This window comes from Periplaneta americana, chromosome 12 (assembly GCF_040183065.1).
Source record: "Periplaneta americana isolate PAMFEO1 chromosome 12, P.americana_PAMFEO1_priV1, whole genome shotgun sequence".
Classification (NCBI taxonomy): domain Eukaryota; kingdom Metazoa; phylum Arthropoda; class Insecta; order Blattodea; family Blattidae; genus Periplaneta; species Periplaneta americana.
In genome coordinates this window covers 114,434,472-114,457,016 of record NC_091128.1, presented here as the reverse complement: position 1 = coordinate 114,457,016, position 22,545 = coordinate 114,434,472, and the positions used below count along the sequence as shown (strand labels likewise).

Below are 22,545 nucleotides of genomic sequence, written 5' to 3'. Positions count from 1 at the left end.
ACTTGGAATTTTGTGTTGTATAAAGTCTAATCTGAGATTAATTTGTCTCAAACTAAAGTCAACTTTGACTGAAGAAATTTCTTCGATTAAGTTAGATGATCCAACTTCAGTTATTTATTTTCTGTTTGAAATATACGAGTGACAGATTGTGCAAATAAAATATCCATTATTATTGATATTAATAGATATGTTAGGTACATTTATATATATTTCTTTCAATTTCTTGCCTTAATTCACAAACATTCTTATATTTTATAAGGCTCTATCGTGTTCAGCAGTATCAAATAACATAACCTATAATTATATTATACTTATAACAACCATTAATTATTAATGGATATGATAGGTATATTCATAAATGTTCAATTAACTGTATTACTAAACGAAATTTTCGTTTTATAAAGCTTTATTATGTTTAACAGTATCAAACACCATAACATGATAACAACTTGGAGAACAGTCAACCTTCTTCTTATTGTCCGCCATTATTTACATTTCACAAAAAAACCAGTGTCTCCAACAGAGTGTAATACGGAAAGTCGCCAAAAAGTAGTTGTAAAGTCGCTAGATGTTTCATTAACAACAAAGAAAGATTAAATTCTGTCACTATGGGGTGCTAAAAAGGTCACTAAATCCCTATTTAAGCAATATAAAAGTTAAAAGAAATTGTTGTTGAAAAAGAGTTAAAGTCGCTAGATTGGCAACACTGAATAAACCTGTATAACATGGTCCGCGCATCACGTATTTCACCTGTTTATGCGATGTTGCCAAATCCTTTTCACGTGAACTTAGATTGCATTTGAACCAAGGTAATTTGATCGCAGAAAAGTTTTATACAATGGAAGAAGTATCTGAACTCGGTTCACTTTCCGATCTTCGATCAAAGTTGACCTTTAGTCAGGGAGTTTTATACAATTGGGCCTAAGTATACAAGTATGAAGTGAATAGGTCAACAGTAGTATACAAGATCATGCATGATGATAAAGATGTAAAGAAGAAACAAATATGTTGATGATCATGATGATAATATTAACGATAAATATCATGGTTACGATGATAAAGATACAAACGAGAAGAAAAGATGATAATGATGTTGATAATGACGATCAAGAAAGTGGTTGCGATGTCTATTACATTTTTACTACGTCATACTACTTTTGACTAATAAAACGGTAGGAAAAGATGTGTTTCAACCAATCATTGCTGTTTATCGCTACAATTTTATCACTTCCCTAGCAGTTTATTTTTTCACTTCCCTAGCATTTGTTGCTTTTATCACTTTCTTAGCATTTGTTTCTTTGTTTGCCAACATTTCAAACTATAAATTTCGTACGGTACTATAAAACATGCTCTGCGATTGTCATTTGTTTACCGCATATATACTCGACTGGAAATGGCGACTCAGTTCAAACGTTTTGATGAAGCTAACATTAGTGAAATATAATTTTAGTAAGTCAAATAGTACCTATTTTATTGTACTAGAGTAGCCTACTTTATTTCTCCTAATCTTTATGTACTTTCTTCTAATCGCGTAATAGTCAATTAAATCCCACTTGAGTTTTGATTTTCTCTAGATAAATTAAAACCTCTAGTGAGATTACTGGTGATAAATATGCAAAGGAGAAGAAAAAGATAAGCAAATATTTGCTGTCACGTTTCACTTTTCTTTAACTTTATTGAGAGAAACAATAGAAAGGTAAAATACTTCTGACTCTAAGAAATTTATTAATCCGAATGAGTAAGAGGAGTGAACAAGGTTGGAGAACTCTAGATAGTTGACAGTTGAGACTTATGGCATTCATAAAACAGAGTTGATCCTTTCATCCTGTCTTTCGTACCCCTCTTGAACCAAAAGAAAATCTGACGTCGAAAATGTGCGAGACGAAGCCCGTTTCCATTCAGTATTCAATAGCAAAAGATACTTTCCTTGAGTGATCATGAACGAGTGAAGAAGGGAATCTTGATGTACACTTGTCCAGAATTCGAAAGGATATATACAGCGAGCAGCATCAGAATAGGAGAAGAGAGTGTTCTCACATTCATGATAGTCGAGATAACAAGTCGAACACTGCATCGTCTTATTCCATCACGCCGAGCTTGCTAGAAGAGAGTGCGTCACATTTTCTCCAAACTTACTGCTGTAAATTCTGAGATTTCGATTCTGCACAAATACTCGAAAATAAATTCACTGAATTCTTTCAGCTAATAAATTATAATACTGATAAAACGCAAAAGATTTTATTTTCTTTATTTAAGGGGTTAGGTACAGCTTACAGCAGTAAAATTTTTGGAAATATTCAACATTTTTTCCTCCATTACTGTATCTTGTACAATAATGAAAATTGGTATATGTAAAACACTGTCCTTCTGCTATATGAAAAAAAGTATTTTTACGATTTAAAAATTATTTGTATTTTTCTTTTTCTGCATTCAAAATGGTGGCAGTTTACTTTGCATTGATGAAGCGTTTCCCTCATAACTCATAACCATGTTAACTTTTTCATGTTCTCTCTCTTTTATTGTATTGATAAAACTCATGTTTATAGCATCACGCTCTTTCAACTATATTATTTAAATAATATTGTTTTTATTTTGCGTTAGAAGAAAATACTGATAGTTAACCATTTTTTAAAATAATTTTTTATCAGACAATCTATCAAAGGTAGAGAAGTGATTTTGCCTCATTTTGTAGATATGACATGCATAAATACACACAAAAAGTTTCATCACAGAATGTTGGATAGTTTTTGTGTTACGAGGGAAACGCTTCATCACTGCACAGTGAACTGCTACCACATTGAATTTTGGAAAAAAAATATAAATAGGCCTACTTTCTTTTTAATCGTAAAAATATTTTCATTATATAGCAGATCGACAGTGTTTTACAGATACTAATTTTCATTATTGTACAAGATACAGTAATGCAGGAAAAAAATGTTGAATATTTCCACAATTTTACTGCTATAAGCTGTACCTAACCCCTTAACTCGTTCGAAAGGCATCCACAGACTTGCCTGGCTGATGATTCTCTTTAAAACACTCACGGCCATACACCCGTCCGTCAGACGTTAAAGCTCTATGAGAGTTACTCTTTGTCATCCGAATGTATTTCCAGTGCTAAAAGAAAGACACCTTGTGGCGAAGGATTATCATCATAGACAAATACAATAGAGTGAGTGAGTGAGTGAGTGAGTGAGTGAGTGAGTGAGTGAGTGAGTGAGTGAGTGAGTGAGTGAGTGAGTGAGTGAGTGAGTGAGTGAGTGAGTGAGTTAGTGAGTGAGTGAGATGGAGAAATGGCAGGAAGACATTAAATGATACGCGAAAACGCGTTCTTGCGAGGGATTTCGGGGCTGAGAAAAACTCAGTACGTAAGCTCCAAGCCTGTTGACTACTTGTCTCACTCAGAGCTTCGCTGTTCAACTGAAGGAGCTCTAGAAACTTTTGATGGGGAAATGCCGAAAATGGACGTAATCTAATAGCTACCATATAAAAGAAGTAGGGGGAGAATCATGACTGCAGGATCGGAAGAAAAAACGCCGGAAGTTATAAATCTTCATAATGAAAGGTGTGTCCTTTCCCAGTGCGAGTGGAACTCCCTCATGTAACAGGAGTAATGTGCGAAATCTAAGCCAAGGCATCCATATCGAATACTTATGTTATGAAAACAAAATGCCAAAATTCCAATACACTAAAAGACCTTCATCTCAATTTATACGAACGGGTGACTATTGAAAGTGTACGCGAATGTTATTGCCGCTAGTGGCAAAAATCGAAACTACATCTCATGTTACACAGTCCGATCGGTGTAATGGTTGAGTATGAAACTAAAAATTGTTGATAACACCTTCCCTTTGCTACCTGATTTGTTCACATCAACATAACAGAATTGCTAACATCTAATCACTGACCAGCTGAACAGAAGTGGCTAATATTGACAATCCGGCTACTTTATTTCCTGCCGGAATTCCAAATCGTCTACACAAAAAGACGATTTATAATTCTGTAATAAAAAGCAATAAAGGTAGTGAGGCTAATAAGAGTTAGAAATAGTAAGTAAATAATATTTAGGGTTTTATGTAATCGAGAGAGGAAGAATATGGGAAGGTAGAAAGTGAGTGCAAGTAGTGAGAGTGAACCGTAAAGTTATCCAATAAAGTCGAAATGTGATAAGTGAATTGAGCAAGTAACAGCAAGTAAGTATTACAAACATGAGAACATTGGAACAATAAATGAGACAAAGAATATAATACGGTAATGTAGATGAGAAAGTAGAAAAATTAGTGAATACTAGTCAGAGATAAAAAGGTTTTTAAGATAAACAGAAAATCAGGGATAATAGTAATGAAAGATGACAGTGATAGTAGTAGAGATGGATGAGTAGATGTAGACGAGAATGTTTCTATAAAAGATGAAGGTGGACAGTGTTGCATAGTATTCGGGAATGGATTGAGGGAAGATAAAAAAAAAGATGAAGAGTTGAAAATACTGTACATCAGAAAGTATGGAGGAAGAAATAGACAGAAATAGGGTTTAACTTTATGTAATTTGAAGATATAGGGATATATAGATGATAGGAGAAATATATTAGCATATGTGATTGAATGTAATGAAGGGTAGTGGTGGACCGTATGCAGAAACGTGAGGGAAACCACTACCTGAAAGCCGTATGATGGTAATAAATATGAATGATTAAGAATATGAATTCAGTAATAATATCGATGTTATAAAACTGCAAATTCTGTAGACCTAAATGAATGGATATTCGTAATATGTGTTTAAAATTATCATATTGGCAATATTTATAAGGAGTGTTTCCAACATTCCCATCGAAACATACCTAAAACTATTGCCCTTAATGTGCAAACTTCTATGGTGATACATCTTGCACCATAAGATTCAAACTCCCCTGTTTATTATGATGTCTAAGTGGCGTCCCGTATTCAGGAAAGATCTCTGACTTTCTGATAAATACTAGGGTTAACTCTACGTTTTCTTGAGGGTTGAAAAGTTGTCATGCTCATCTCAACTCTACCTTTTGGACCGAAGATCTGGTACCATTAGGTTGATCTCTTTATTGTACGAGATATTAAAAAACACTGGCAGAAAAATTGCAGATTGCGACTCCTTTGTGACGGATATGCAAAAGTTACTCAAAAGCTTAGATTTCGAGTTTTGCCATGCGAGCATACATGCTCTAATTCCGCTGTGGTAGGATTTCAGAGATGCGGGAATTGTGTAGAAAAATTGCATTTTTCCTGGAAGATGTACTGTATGTACATATTATAAGAGGAAAGCTGTAGACTGAAAGATGCATTAAAATATATGGTGCATTACTTCCGAGTGACTTCAAGGGATATTCAGTTTACTTGTGTACTGTCTTGCGTACGAAAATGATTCATATCTTGAGATGAAATTACATAGTCTTGAAAAGTCACATGCATTTTTAGGAGAAGTCATAACTGTTATTTCGTTCTTTAGTAATTTATGAAAATCTGTCGTCGTGTCTTCCCGTACATGAACTTTTATATCAACTCCTGAATAAAAAAAATATATATATACTTTTGAGGTTATATTTCCTCTTACTTTAGTTACATATCTGTGACAGCTGCGAACTTACATTACTATCATTTAATATAGAAAACACTTCTTTAAAGTGTAGTTCCAGGTTGCATTATATGAATTATTTCCATTTTCCGTGATAGCTTTACATTTTTTCTGGCTATGGTTTGTCAATATCAATAAAACAATTATATTACCAGTTATTCTATAAGGTTGCGAAACTTGGACTCTCACTTTTAGAGAGGAACAGAGATTAAGGGTATTTGAGAATAATGTGCTTAAGAAAATATTTGAGGCTAAGAGGGTTGAAGTTACAGGAGAATGGAGAAAGTCTCATAACGCAGAACTGCACGCATTTTATTCTTTACCTGACATAATAAATTAGGAACATTAAATTCAGACGTTTGAGATGGACAGGGCATGTAGCACGTATGGGTGAATACAGAAATGCATATAGTGTTAGTTGGGAGACCGGGGGGAGGGGAAAGACCTTTGAGGAAGCCGAGACGTAGGTGGGAGGATAATATTAAAATGGATTTTAAGAATGTGGGATATGATGATAGAGACTGGAATAATCTTGCTGAGGATAGGGACCAATGGCAGATTTATGTGAGGGCGGCAATGAATCTCTAAAAGCCATAATAAATAAGTAAGTAAATATGGTTTGTCAATATTAGATCGTTTCACTGTTCACCTATCGTTAAATATGAAATTAATGTCTGCAATACAGATTGAAACTTCTGTCTTTAAAGTTGCATAAAATGTTGTGTATATTTCATCCTGAAGTTGGAATTCTGGCGAAGACAGAGTTACATTGTGTCGATGTTACAGTTTTTCTCTTCATTCTCCGATATCTTTCTTCATTCCACTAACACGTTTCACAATTTTCCTTTCATTATCATCTCCATTTCATAAACTATGTCTGTCCGACGGCGGATTGGCCGTCCTTCGTGACGGGTGTTCCTTGTGGTTTCTGCAAAGAGTAGTAGATGGCAGTAGTGATGGGACTTTTTTCTTTGGAATTATGTGAAGGATGCAGTTTATGCGCCACTTCTACACAAAGTCCTTCATTGAATCTATAAACATTGATAAGTTGGCGAGAGTTGCAAGAATAATTTCACTATCGTTTTGATGTAACATGAAGGTAAAAAGGTAAAAAAAAAAGGTAAAGGTATCCCCGTAACATGCCACGAAGGCACTTGGGGGGCATGGAGGTAGAGCCCCATGCTTTCCATGACCTCGGCACTAGAATGAGGTGATGTGGTCGGCACCACGCTCTGACCGCCTTTTACCCCCGAGAAAGACCCGGTACTCAATTTTATAGAAGGCTGAGTGAACCTTGGGGGCCGTTCTGAAAGTTTGGCAACGAGAATGATGTAACATGAAGTCTTTGCAAAATGTGTCAATAAAATCTTTGAGAGTTTCTTGAACAAAAATTATATGCACAGAGTTATTGTAGCATTAAATTAAATCATACGAAAATGTTATCATACTTTTGACTTCCGGTGTAATTAAAGATGTAGGATTTTGAATCATGGTTCTTTAATATTGTATATTTTATATCATTCTGTGACAATTTAGTACATGAATACATTCATATAGGAATATAATAGACAAATTGAGTAATGGAATATTGCTACATATATACATAAATAGTTTCTGCCCAAAAGCAGGTCTTTCCCTGCAAAACCAGCATTTTCCAGTCTTCCCTATTTTCTGCCTTCCTCTTTGTCTCCGTATATGATCCATATATCTTAATGTCGTCTATCAACTGATATCTTCTTCTGCCCCGAACTCTTCTCCCGTTCACCATTCCTTCCAGTGCATCCTTTAGAAGGAAGTTTTGTCTCAGCCAGTGAGCCAACCAATTCCTGATCAGTTTCAGCAACATTCTTTCTTCATCCACTCTTTCCAACACAGCTTCATTTCTCATTCTGTCTTCTATCTGTCCATTTCACACGCTTCATTCTTTTCCATACACACATTTCAAATGTTTCTATTCGCTTTTCTTCACTTCGTCGTAATGTCCATGTTCTGTCCCATATACTCCACACAAAGAACTTCGCTAACACAAAATGTATTGTATAACAATTATGTTTGTGTAATATTTATGACACTATTTTTTTTTAACTGATATGTTTTGTATATATGATCTTATAATTTGTATTAAATGTTTCGGGGTTTACACTTCCTGTTTAAAATACGTTGCATTATATTTGGAGTGACCCTCATAGAGGTTTTGTGGTGCGTCTGGACAAACCCGTACATTGTCAGTTTTCGTAATATAACACGAGTAGTTTAATACTGCATAATGAGGCACTAGTGTATTGTAGGCCTGCGTAGGACATGGTGCTCATTAGTGCTTGAATTCACGCATAATACCGCTGCGTATCTTCTCATCGATGTCCAGTTTAGTAGCGAACAGTTTGCGGTGACCTGAATTCTGCGGCAACATAACCCAGATTAAGGGAGGCTGTCGTTACAACTACGTAAAGCTAATCTTACCTTTCCTGCAAAGCAATATACTGCCTGTTTTCAGTGGAATGAGGGTTTGGTCGGAAGATAATCCAATAATGGCACCATGCTGTTGCTTCACTCCGGCTAGTCAACCAGCCATCCGACCGCCGCGACCCCTGGCCCTTCCGCGCTGTAAATAAAGCTGTTTGAAAAGTACTTTATTCGTGCGCGAACGCTGACACAGTGACAGTACTAAACAATGTATATAGCTGGCAACTAGGCCGCACCAGTTCTACTTTATAAGCCCCATCAATCCTGGAAAAACACTCAACTGCATAGACCCTACCCACTCAACACACCTGCACAAAGCCAGGGGGAGGGGTTGTGGGGGTAGCTTTACTCCTGCGACTGTTCACCCCCCTTCTATCTGCGTACACTCATGAGATAAAACAATTTGCTTTGTTATCAATGTTTCACATTTTGTCGAACATTGACTTTTAAAATGCTCGTGATTTTTATCAGTGCTGGTGACATGAGTAATGGGATTGATTTCCCAGAGTTTTCTATAGGCATTGTAAATTGTGGACTTAGGAAATGAGTGTACCCTTTGTGATGCCGCCAATTTTCAGCAGCACTCAGAAGTTTACAAAAGAAGGAGCCGTATGTACATGCGTATTTCTGTTTAATTAATTAATATTTTTGTCGTATTGGAACTTTGAACAGAACACAAATACTTGAGTTTCGACAAAGCAAACAAAAGAGTAAATTGAATGACGTGATTTTTTTGTTTACTTACAGTTACATACTCCACTCGAAAACTTGGAAGTCAGATGCTTGTATGGCATTGCAAACATCGCCATACCCCTAAAATATAGACTCACTCAGACTTTTCCTTTCATGTAATTTTTTTCACTTATTTTCAGTAAAGGCTCGCACTTTAATAGCTGTTCTTTTAACTCTTAATTAAGGTATGCCTTTCATTATGAAACGAAAGTTGCTCAATTTGTACACTCGAAAGAAATTAATGAAGTTTAATACTTCGAAGTCCACCGCTGTCAAGTAACGGTTAGCCTTCCTGAGCGTGAAACCAGCGGGTCCGTGTTCAAATCCTGTTCGGGACAAGTTACCTGGTTGGGTTTTATCTGAGATTTTCCCTCAACCACTCGAAGCAAAATTGCTGGGTAACTTTCGGCGTTGAACCTCGGACTCATTTTGTCTTCATTAGTATCATTTCATTAACCATCTTAATAGTTAAGGTTGGCTAGTAGAACATGACGGACATTGTTTCGGGATCCGCCTACAGATGGCGTCTGTCTGCGGGAGCTGCACATATCCAGAGAAACTGCAAGAGCTTTAATAAGAGGACTGCGGTTAGATCGCGGTAATATAGCTCCCTAGGATAGACGGCGTCTTGATGAATCTTGGAATCGACGGCGTCATGACCTTCTGGTTGAAGATGCAGCTTATTCAGGCACATGAAAAGGTGTTCATATCTTTTTACATCAGAAAACTAACAAATTTAATGTCCATGATCTTACCATCCTCACCACTCAATGAACTCGTCTCTATTCATTCAAAAACACGCTTCGTTCGTTAAGGGGAGGCAGAGGTGAAATTTTCGAACAAAACTGAAAGAAAAATATGAAAATTTGATTTTTTCCAGTTTTATTATCTTTATTTTCATATTCCGATGTTAGTTTTTGATTTTGTGCCCTTTAAAAGTATGAAATTAAAACCAAGATAGGCCTAACTGTATTACTAAGATTATTCCCATAATAAACTAATACTTATCATTATTTATATACCTTCTCTGAACATATAAATAAAAAGAAATATTGAAAATTTCTTACAATATGGTGCATGGAGCATTTTATATCAAACGATATAAAGTTTTATAAAATTATTAATATTTACAGAAGTATTGTACTTAGGAAGTTGAAACTTGGTATGTCCATTACTAATAACATATTTAGTATCCATGATCAATTTCAAACAGATCGGATAAATTTTGTGGATTTTGAAATATTCACCTCTGCCTCCCTTTAAAAATATAATAATATGTATTCATTCATTCATTCATAATTCTGCCCAAGGGCAAGTCTTTCACTGCAAACCCAGTTTTCTTCCATCTCTCCTATTTTCTGCCTTCCTCTTTGTCTCCGCATATGATCCATATATCTTAATGTCGTCTATTATTTGATATCTTCTTCTGCCCCGAACTCTTCTCTCGTTCACCATTCCTTCCAGTGCATCCTTCAGAACGCAGTTCCGTCTCAGCTAGTGACCCAACCAATTCTTTTTCCTCTTCCTGATCAGTTTCAGCATCATTCTTTCTTTACCCACTCTTTTCAGCACAGCTTCATTTCTTATTCTGTCTGTCCACTTAACACGTTCCATTCTTCTCCATATCCACATTTCAAATGCTTCTAGTCACTTCTCTTCATTTCCTCGTAATGTCCATGTTTCTGTCCCATACAATGCCACATTCCACACAAAGCAATTCATTAGTCTCTTCCTTAGTTCTTTTGTCAGAGATCCCCAGAAGATGCTTTCTTTTCTATTAAAAGCTTTCTTTGGCATTGCTATCCTCCTTTTGACTTCCTGGCAGCATCTCATGTTACTGCTTATAGTACACCCCAAGTATTTATATCAACTTACCCGTAATTGTAGGCCTAAATAAACGCTTTTAATAAATTGAGTATACTTATTTCATGTTTCATTATTCTATTTTATTACCGAAATTGGGTCACATTTAGTTCGGATAGCCTACTCGACGTTCAATTTAATTCACACTTTGAATTCTTTTGAACTGAAATCCTTACGCTTTTCTCGAAGCTCCAGTTTCTTTTTGGTTGAGTAACACGTGAAGTTAAACAAGCGTTAAGCTTCAACGTGAACTTGCCCTTATTGTGACTTTGGGCGGTGGTTTTATGCTGTATATTACCAACTCGGGGACGATGGTGAGAATATTTCACTCTCTTATGAACCTCCAGTTCGCTTGCTCGCCCTCCCGCCTTTCTCGTTCAGTCGCCGTGAATGGTAATGGCCTTCCCAGCAAATAACAGGGCTGGAGACAGGAACCGCCGTCATTCGACGTCGCTTGGCCAGAGGGCAGTAGTGTGCACGACCCCGTTATGCTGGCGTTATTCTGTTTAAACCGCCAGAAAGACAAGTTGTGATGGATAATGGTTATTACTCCCGACAATCTTACCTGGTTTCCTTTATGCTACATGCAACTTAGAAATCAAGAACTGGTTTAGAATCTGATAATTATTTCATTTTATTTTAAATCCACCAACAGAAGCAAGCTTCCAATTATAGTTGGCTTACATTGATACATATACAAAATACATAATAGTGAAAAAAAAAAAAACAAAACAAAACAAACAACACAAACGAAAGAAAGAGATACATAATAGATGCTAGAATTTAATATTTTAGTTAATATAATGCCAAATGTCAATATAATAATGCAAAATTATTTCAAAACTAGAGTGAAAAACATTATAATACACTTATTCATAATTTAAATATCAAAAGAAATACAATTCTCTTTAATATAGTATGAAATTGTTTAACTGTTAAACTGAAATCTAATTGAGAATCACAGTTTAAAGACAGAGAGTTGTAAGTATTACACATAACAAACAATGGAGCGTTCTTGAAGAAAACAGTTCTAGGAATGGGAATAACAAAAGGTTGCCTATGACGTAATTCTGTTCTTTTTACATTGAACTGAAGGAATTTAAGAAAATCGCAGTTATTTAATATACCGTTAACAGTGTTACAGAGTAAAATTTGGCTATTCATTAATCGTCTAGATTTTAAAGTTTTATAACTAAATTCAAAAAGTTACTGATTATGTGAAATTTGTTTTTCATAAGACGACACGTGATGTTTTTTTTTTTTTTTAATATATATAACGTAAAAATCTTTTCTGTATCCTTTCTATTTCCATCTGATGGGATTGGAACTGAGATGACAATATATATGCAAGAAGTGATCATTAGATACATATATTGTAGGTCATTCCTTATCTTGTGAAATCAAATGAAGAGTACAGGGGAAAAATTTGATGAGTCACGTTTTACTGTTTTTATAGGACAGCAAGTTCAAAGTTTCAAGACCCATTATATTCTATTGTCTTTAGGTTATTCATTCTAGTCATTCTTCAAATTTATTTCAGGTTGTTATTATGTACAGTTAAACTACACAAATCTACACTACCTGAGTTACACATAAAACAGAAAATGGATAATCTTGGACTCAAACGTGCACCTTAACTTATTGTAATAACCTTATGTTGGGAGTGAGTTAGCTAGCTACGGGTTGAATCGTAGTGAGGGAGGGAAGCTTCTCTGAATTATTGAATCAATTTCATTAGCCTATTTGATATTTAGTCGAAACGGTTTATAAAGCCCGCCACAGTCTAGTATATACAGTCACGAATTATATATATATATATATATATATATATATCATTAATATATAAACAAATTTATACTTACGTAGCAAAATCAATTTCACATGATCAACATGGGTTTATGATTGGAAGATCAACTGTTACAAATTTACTACATTTCACTCAATTTGTTTCCTCCCAACTAGATAATAAATTACAAGTTGATGTTATTTATACAGATTTTCAGAAAGCATTTGATAAGGTTGACCATGATATTCTTTTATTGAAATTGAAACAATATGGATTTTCCCTCTCATTGCTATCGTTAATTAAATCATACTTGAAAGGAAGAGTACAAGTTGTGAACTATCATGGACATACTTCTAAGCCTTTTACGGTAAATTCTGGTGTGCCTCAAGGTTTCAATCTTGGTCCATTATTGTTTTTATTGTTTGTTAATGATATTGTGAATTGTGTACAACATTCTAAAATTTTATTATTTGCGGATGATATTAAATTGTATAAAGAAATCAAAACTATATCAGATTGTAAGCTACTTCAAACAGATATTACAAACTTACATATATGGAGTATTAATAATAAATTTTTATTTAATATAAATAAGTGTATACATATGACCTTTTCTAGATTGAAAAATACAATTAAATTTTCATATAAAATAGAGGCAAAAGTTTTACCAGCAGAAAATGAACATAAAGATTTAGGTATATTATTTAGCAGCAATTTTACATTTTATAGTCATATTAATAATATTATAAATTTGTCCTATAAAAGTTTAGGTTTTGTTAGAGAAATTCTTGTAAATTCAAAGTGAAAACTATAATAATTTTGTATAATTCCATTGTTCGATCTAAATTAGAATATGTTGCTGTTATCTGGAACCCAGGTACTAACAAATATATTCTGTTACTAGAAAAAAATTGAAAATGAATTTCTAAAATGGTTATATTACAGACTTTGTAATGATTATCCTACCTATGAGAGTTATGCTACAATGCTTCAACATTTCCATTTTACTAGTTTGCAAATTCGACGAAATTGTCAATCGTTAAACTTTCTTTATAAAATTATTAACAATAAGTTGGACTGTGTTGGTTTATTTTATTATATAACATTATATGCACCTAAGCTTAAAACGAAATTTCGAAATTTGTTTTACATACCAAGGACAAATACTGAATCCCACAAAAATTCCCCAGTTTTCCAAATGTTACAGTTATACAATAAATTACATCCTCATCAGAATGTTGATATTTTCAATATGAATTTCTCTAGATACAGAATTATTTGTTATCATATTTTACAGAATATTGTTCTTAGTTAATTTGAAGCTACTTTCACACCTTATTTCAATTTCTCTTTTTTTCTTTCTCTTATTTCTATTTTGTTTCAGTTTTTAATAAGTGTATGTTTCCTTTTCCTTGTTTATGTTTTATCAATTAATTTGTTAGTCGTGAACATTGTAATTGGGCTTTGCCTGTTATGTTCATCAACAAATGAATAAATGAAAAATGAAAATGAAGCTTGAGTTGTGAGGTTGCTAGGAACAATAGACTGTGCCGGTACTATTTCGCATTGTCTGTAATGAGGCGATATTAGCGATCCTAGTCGTTAGCAACTATCTATGGATGCATATTTACTACGTATTGACCTTCGTGACTGTATATACTAGACTGTGATGCCCGCTATTATCGCCATGTTGCAGTGCATACTGAATCTTAGTTACACCTGTTCAATTAACAGGGAAAGTTTGAGCTGATGGAGCCCAAAACAATAAAGGTGAACCTGAAGTTGCGATAATTTTCTGAAGAATAACGATTGTGATTGGATCATATCTCAGGCATTTTTTACCGTTATTGGTAGAAAGTAGGATGTTCTGACGTATATGAAATAGCCGTTAATAATTAAAACTCTGAAAAATTATGCACTTAATTATAGTGGCATTTGAATTGCATACGAAAGTTATAAAAAACTGTATTTACTCCTACCTTAGAAAAGGCCAACTGCGTAGTCTCGGGACTAACGGCACGAGATTGTGTCCCGGCCTGGTATTTTTTAGATCACAGAGACTACGAGCGTGGATTCGGTATAAGAAGCTGGACACATGGTCCAGGAATACGGTGGCGTTGGTTCGAATCCTGCATAGGCATATAATTTGGTTGTGTTTTCCGAGGTTTTCCCCGACTGTAAGATTGTCATATAACTCCATGTTCAATCTTCGGGCTCAACTCACTGTCAACAATTTAATCAAAGTTAGATACAGACAGAAATGAACACAGCTTAAAATTTAAGTTAAAGTAAATATGAGCCGTTCAGAGCAGAAGTGGTGTAAGTCAAAAATGGGTAATGAGGGTTAAAGTAAACATTCTGTAAAATACAGCGCAAAGTAACAATTAATATTGAATTTATTTAAACTATTAGTAGTCAGTGGATAGCAAGAAGGCCGTATTAATTGCTACTTTGCGCTGTATTTTACAGAATTTTTACTTTAAACCTCATTACCCAATTTTGACTTACACCACTTTTGCTCTGAACGGCTAATATAATATTTAAAAATTTAATGTGATGTTTCATAATAAGAAAAAAACATCATATTATTTATTTTCATTGGCAGTGACAGACGAGCGGTGAATAGAGATTTCCTTGTATTGAGTATGTCCCATCCGCAGTTGAATGAACCTGCGGTAACGCACGCATGTAGCGACACATAACCTGGTAACGTGCCTTGAATTCCATGGATTGCATGTCTACTAATCAAGTTGTTGTGTCCTATGTCATGAAGATGTGACACTACTAATTTATAGGCACCGAAGGCAATACTGTAATTATGCAACCTGCATGGATTTCCAAACTGCATCTTATTGTATGTAAATCAAGGGAATACAGTAATCAGAAATTGAAGTCAGTCCGAAATTCATGTAACTCATTTCTACTTAATAGGCTTATTAATTAAATGAAGAATTATATTTTTACTAACAATTTCAGAAAGCATTATTTCGAAATCACAAAGTCCACCGCCGGAGTAACAGCTGTCTGACCATGAAACTTGAGGGCCCGAGTTCAAATCCTGGCTGAGACAAGTTACCTGGTTTAGGTTTTTTCCGGAATTTGTCTTCAATCCATTAAGAGCAATGCTGGGTAACTTTCGGGACTGGAGCCTGGATTAACTTCGCTAGCATTATTACCTTCGTTCTCACTCAAACACTAGCAGCTGACAATTCGTCGTAAAATGAACCACTTAAAAAAAAAATCACAATGTTTTCAAGTAGGTCTGTACTTACCTTAAATATTTTTGTGTTGCGCAATTACATGGACTGTTATAATGTAGAAGTCATATATCAGAAATTGGAATTTTTATTTCGATAAGAGCAATTGGAAACTGGTACACATAAACTAATGGGATAAGTTTTCTTTGAGTTTCGTTGTTTTTCTCCGCATTCTTAATATCATTTCTTAAAATATCCTAGGTGGGAAGAAAATCACTACCCATTTCAACGGCAGTTGCGGGCTTGAAAGCAACCATTGAAGATACTTGTGTATAAATTTATTTGCGTCAGATACTGTATGCAAAATTGTGTTTAAGCTCCACATCGTCTTCAGAGAAGAAAAACATTTTGAAAGACAATTTTAACGACCTTCGGTCCACCATTTAGGCGCACTTATATTTATAAAATATAATTAAGAATTATTATGTAATTTATGACATTAAATATTAAATTTGTGCTTACATATTTTGATTGTTGGACAAGTGGTGGTCATATATCGGACGGCTTCTCACCAAAAGAGACCGAAGTTCGATACCGTACAGTTAATGTGAGACTTCCGGTGAGCAGAAGATCTTTGGAACGGGTTTTCTCCAAATACTTAGATTTTCTATTAGTTTATATTAAGTAGAAATGGGTATCATTAATTTCGGGTTGACTGGGGAAAAGAAGCAGAGGGCGTTCCAAGCAGAGATGGTCCGAAGTCTTCAAGACCGGTTGTGGGAATACGTGGACAAGGACAAGACAGGATAAGATGGAGAGGACTAGGCAGAAGACTGTTACAAAGTTATAGTGAGAGATAGTGTCAGTGAAATCGAAGGGCTGAACATGGTGAAGATTGTAAATTTGTAGACTCTATCCTTAAGTGTAAATAAAGCAAAAATACAGACAATAAGACAGTTGTAGATGTAGACTGTGTTTAATTTAGTTGTAAGCTGTGCTGCAAGTGAAAACAGTTTGACAGTACAAAAAAGGAATTCATGCAAAAGGTTTATGGTTTAGATATTGCTGAAAAAACGAAAGAATGGATAAGAAAAAGATGTAGCTGCTCAGAGTTGTAGCTTTAGGTAGTGTTAGGGAAACCGAAATACTGAAATTGTAGCCAGGTTATACATGTATAAGGTCTATATTTCAGGCCAGGACCATAGGATTTAAAGTTCAAGAGAGTGGTTTGAAAACAAAAGAAAACTTAAGTTCTCTTATGGTGTGGCTCACTTTATAGGAGGCCCTTATCTTTCAGGGATAATCTAGTCTCATATCGTCATTATCGTGTGTGTGTGTGTGTGTGTGTGTGTGTGTGTGTGTGTGTGTGCGTGCGCGTGCGCGTGCGCGTGCGTGTGCGTGTGTGTTTTTTTTAGTCAGCATTCCGAAGATTGGTTGGATGACGAAATAAAGAGAGGAGAAAAACACAAGAATCCTGAGAAAAATTCTCACAACCTTGGCTTTGTTCACCAGACAGAGGGTAAAGGTTGATAGTAAGTACTGTGATACGAGTAATTTTGTGATAATTCTTTTTGAGAATTTATTACAATTTTACTGAGCGAGAGAAGGACCGGTTTTGTGCAGCAATTTGTCCACGAACATTACCTTAATACGTTGGCGCAAAAAACCGATCTTCCTCTCGCTCAGTAAAATTGTAATAAATTCTCAAAAATAACTATCACAATATTACTCATATCATGATATTACCAACCTTTACCCTTTACCAACCAACTAGCTATCTCAACTTAATTATAATTCTTTAGATATTGCATATAGACTGGATTGAATTACATTAGCTCATAAATTAAATTATTACTTTTTCTGATAGGTTTATCTCAATTTAAATAAACATGTGAGGGGTTCACAACCAGAGTGGACCAAGTCCATCTGGAATAGTTCTGAGATATTGAGCCTTAAATTTCCTGGCTCACGCTTAGAAACCTTCTCCTTCCATAGAAAATGCTGCCCTCTGTGGAGTAACAAATGAATTATGGACTTCGTTTGTTATGGCAATGAATAAATCTAAGTCTTCTTCATCCCAGATTGTATTAATCCACAAACTGATCACTGGTGGACTTGGTCCACTCTGGTTGTGAGCCCCTCATGTACTAGTCGTTAAAACTTAACTGAAGAATATTGCTGGAGAATCCTTTAAGTGTATTGTAAATATTCATAATTTAAATATGTTTGTAACTATTGTATTGATTAAGGCTGGCTGAGTGGAAGAGAAAGCCTTATAGCTTTAACTCTGCCAGCTAAAATAAAACATTCTATTCTCTTCTGTTCTACCCTACGTGTACAAATCCGCCATCGTTTGGATTTGAAGTAGCGTCGACAGTCATCGTAAGACACTGCTCTGCCAACTGAGCTACCTAACAACTGAAAGAAAGCCGTTCTCAGCTGCATTCTTTGTCTCATTGTATCATAGACTTGACATCAACTTTAGGAAAAAACTATTAGAAAGTTGTCCAAAGAATGAAAGCTTAAAAGCTCATGAACCTGATCGCGTAATAAGTAACGATAGCAGGATTCCAAATATAAGAATAGGGTTAAGTCGCACAATTCCCAATTGCTGTTCATTACAAAAATAAGCAGGGAGTTGGTTTGAAATCAGTATTGACCCTAAAAACTCGTTGTAGCATAGAGTTTTGTTTGGAGTGTGAACGTTAAGTACATAAGCACAGCTTAACAGAACTATGTACACTCGTTCAGCATATAAATAAAGTTTATGTTCGGTATGATATTACCGTTATTTTTGTGTGCTACATTATCTAGCCGAAAATGAAATTCAACCAACGCGTTACTGTAGACTATAAACAGGGATGCGGCTACCGCTGAGGATGCAGCTTGTCCCCGTAATCACTAGGTAATTAAAAATTTCTAGAGCTATCTGTAAATAAGGATTGTTTCAACAATATTATTGCGAGTGTAAAAACCAGAATCGAGTTTAATCGTACGGGAGGCTAGCTGCAAGCATTATTATTATTATTATTATTATTATTATTATTATTATTATTATTATTATTATTATTATTATTATTATTCGAACTGCTGATCAAAAGGCTATAAAATTATGTTTTCATACCAGAGACCCGAGTTCAAATTCCAGCTCGTCCAAGAAAAACTTGTGAATAAGTTTTACCGCTATAATCCAATTTCTGTACTACCGTTCTCGTAACTCAGGAACAACATAACGCCTAGTCGCCAAAGTTAATATAGGAGATCATATCAAACGATGTATAGGTACAATCTTTGCCCTACTCACGACCATAGAACATTAAATCAGTTTACGTTAGCCGCTATGGAAACGTCTACCGAAGTAGTTGCAGCAGCATTAGCAGTAGGAGTAGTAAAATAATAATAATAATAATAATAATAATAATAATAATAATAATAATAATAATAATAATAATTTATTATTATTATTATTGTTATTATTATTATTATTATTATTATTATTATTATTATTATTATTATTATTATTATTATATAGAGCATATGGAAATATGTATGTATTATGTATACATGTAGCTATGCTTGTATGTTTTTTATGAAATCTACAAGATTCGATCGATATTTACCAAAATGTGCACACACAGCCTTTAAAACGAGCAAAAAAAATGTATATTAAAATATGGACAAATACCTCCTCTCCTTGTTTCATCCTCATACCACTTAAAAGAAGTAATATTTCGTTTGTGATTAATTGCACAGTTAATTAGAAAATTGAGTTCGAAATGCGCGGATGATGTGATTATGTCAGGAGAAGATCCACAAACTACTAGAGAAAATACGGGAATTTTACTTCAAGCAAAGAGATAGGTTTGGAAGTAAATCCCGAAAAGACAAAGTATATGATTTTGTCTCGTAACCAGAATATTGTACGAAATGGAAATGTAAAAGTTGGAAGTTTATCCTTTGAAGAGGTGGAAAAATTCAAATATCTTGAAGCAACAGTAACAAATACAAATGATACTCGGGAGGAAATTAAACACAGAATAAATATGGAAAATGCGTGTTATTATTGGGTTGAGAAGCTTTTATCATCCAGTCTGCTCTCAAAAAATCTGAAAGATAGAATTTATAAAACTGTTATATTACCGGGTCTCCTATATGGCTGTGTCTCTCACTTGGTCTCTCACTTTGAGAGAGGAACAGAGGTTAAAGGTGTTTGAGAATAAGGTGCTTAGGAAAATATTTGGGACTAAGAGGGATGAAGTTACAGGAGAATGGAGAAACTTACACAAAGCAGAACTGCACGCACTGTATTCTTCACCTGACATAATTAGGATCATTAAATCCAGACGTTTGAGATGGGCAGAGCACGTGTGGGCGAATCCGGAAATGCATATAGTGTTTTAGTTGGGTGGCCGGAGGGAATAAGGGCTTTGGGAGGCCGAGACGTAGATGGGAGGATAATATTAAAATGGACTTGAGGGAGGTGGGATATGATGGTAGGGATTGGATTAATCTTGCTCGGGATAGGAACCGATGGCAGGCAATATACCTCCGGGTTCCTTAAAAGCCATGAGTAGTATACTGGGGACAGAACATCTAGAAGCTTGGAGGCCGTTACTTTTAAGCGGTCCGACCATCCCCTCCTCCCGCACTAGCAGGTACGGTACCAATCAGCTGCAAAACATTTTCTGAACGGAAGTTTTGTATTGTGAGAGCGCAGCTGGATCAGTGAAAGTAAGTGGTCAACGTTTTCAGTTTGTAGTGCAACGAACAATTCTGCTGTGTGTGGGTTCTTCTGTAGTGACGTCACTGAAGCCTCTAGTTGTTCTGTCCCCGGTATAGGTAGATCTACTACACGTGAGGAACTGAAACAGTCAATATCGGATGTCATTGAAACCATCCTTAGGAATGTGCTTACTAATGCCATTTAAAGCATAGAAGAAATACTATTTCTTATTGAATAACACGGTGGTGGTCGTATTTAATTTTTTCGTGTTTTAATAAAATCCCAGTTCTTTACGAACAAATTTGTGTTTTTGTTTTTGTGGAATCTAAATATTTGACAAACTTATTACCATATAAAAATGGGAACTTACTTGTTCTTTAACACAGCCGATAAAGATGTAGCTCGCCATGACACCCCATGAGGTTCAGACTAGGAACAAGATAATTCCTCTTTGAATGTTAAGTAATTCTTGACGTGTATATAATAATTGTTATTGGTAATAATAAGGCAATTTCCACGTCAAAGATTAGGAAGATTACCGCAATCAAGAAGAATCGTACACAACAGAAAATTAAATAGATGTCAGCACAGCTTTAGATCATTGTGGATCACTGGGTCAAAACTAGCTCTGAACGGATGTATAGGACGGAGGAGAGTATTTTGTTTTTTTGTTTTTTGTTTTTTTTTTTTGTTTAAAAATTGTAGAATGTTCCTCACCATATTTTTATTTACGCTTTTATCAAAACTTTATAAATAAGAGTATTCGCAGACCAATAAAAAAGTACAATTGGAGAACATTAATCGTGTGGGTAACGTAGGATTTTGAAGTTGTGTACAACTGTAGAAAAAAATATTATACCAAATTGTTATACTACTTTGTAAGGCATCTTCTCGTTCAATTAATTTCATGCTTTTGAATAATTTGATCGTTTTAACAAATGTAAATACTTACCTAATAAGGTAACCGGGGATAATAAGGCCCACCTAAGGAATCAAACGTTCTTTCTTTGAAATGGAGACGTTTAGCAATTTTTAAATAATGGAATAGCATACTTTTATAGTTACCCTATAATATTTTACTTCAAATAAATATTCAAGCAGACACATAAATGCTGTGAGCAATGAAAATTAACATCATGTCACTGGGCCTTATATCCTGCTGTGACAGATAATAAGGCCCACAATAAAGAATATAAGTATTGAACACAATTTGGGCATACAAAGTCTTCAGTTTTTTCCTCAGTGAGACCTACACATTCATCGTGCACCCAACATTCACAAGAGACACACACATGTATATCTGCAACAATTCTCTTCGCAGACAGAACCCATCCGCGTCCCCTGGATGTTTACAAATCCTGAAGTTGATGGTTCATCCAATGCTCTTTCTGCATTAAGAATTGTCAGACTTTCGTTTGTTTCATTTCTTGCAAAAAAAGATTGTGCTTCAGAGTTTGAACTTTATAGTTCATGGACTTATGTGAACTTGTGGGCGTTTCCACTTACTTATTTAATGGGCCTTATTTTCTGCTCTGTTACTTCGCGCCAATTTTAATATATGGAGTCCTCATATGCTCATTAGCGAAAGTTTCACGGTAGCCCAAAACTTCTTAATGTTTACACAATAACCTGCATTTAATATTATATTAATAACACACAGTAAAACGATTAAATATCAACTTAAATTTTGCAAAATTTTATAATGAAAGCAGAAATAATCACACATAACTTGTTGCCACCAGTCAGCTGCAAACAAGAACGAGAATCTAATTTCTTTATACCTCACTCGAATGCAAGAAGAAACAGGTCTTAAGAGCTGTTGCTCTCTTTTCAAAAAGTGTATAACTAATGGCAAAACTAGGTAGTGGGCCTTATAACATGCTGGGCCTTAATACCCCCAGATACCTTAGTTTCTTAATCTATTTACTATTTTTGTTCAGTTTCAAATAATCCCAATTCTAGTACTTTTGAATTTTCATTAAGACTTTAACATTTATCCCAGCTTCAACCACTTCTGGCTAAGCTTCAAGCTAATTAAAAAAAAATTGAACATAAGAGAACCTACATGACGAAATGTTTTCTTTTCGGTGCCTGATCTTCAGCTGCTTTTATTTGACTAACTCCGACAGTCAATTTGGCCAAGAAGACCGTTAATTCATATAAGTGACACTATGTAA

General features: G+C 34.9%; 1 protein-coding gene across 16 annotated transcripts in view; it reads left to right on the top strand.

The window, feature by feature from the left end:
• The window catches only part of nrm (neuromusculin), a 1,323,427-nt gene that overhangs the window by 923,466 nt on the left and 377,416 nt on the right, over nt 1-22,545 (top strand). The gene's annotated exons all lie outside the window — the stretch shown is intronic.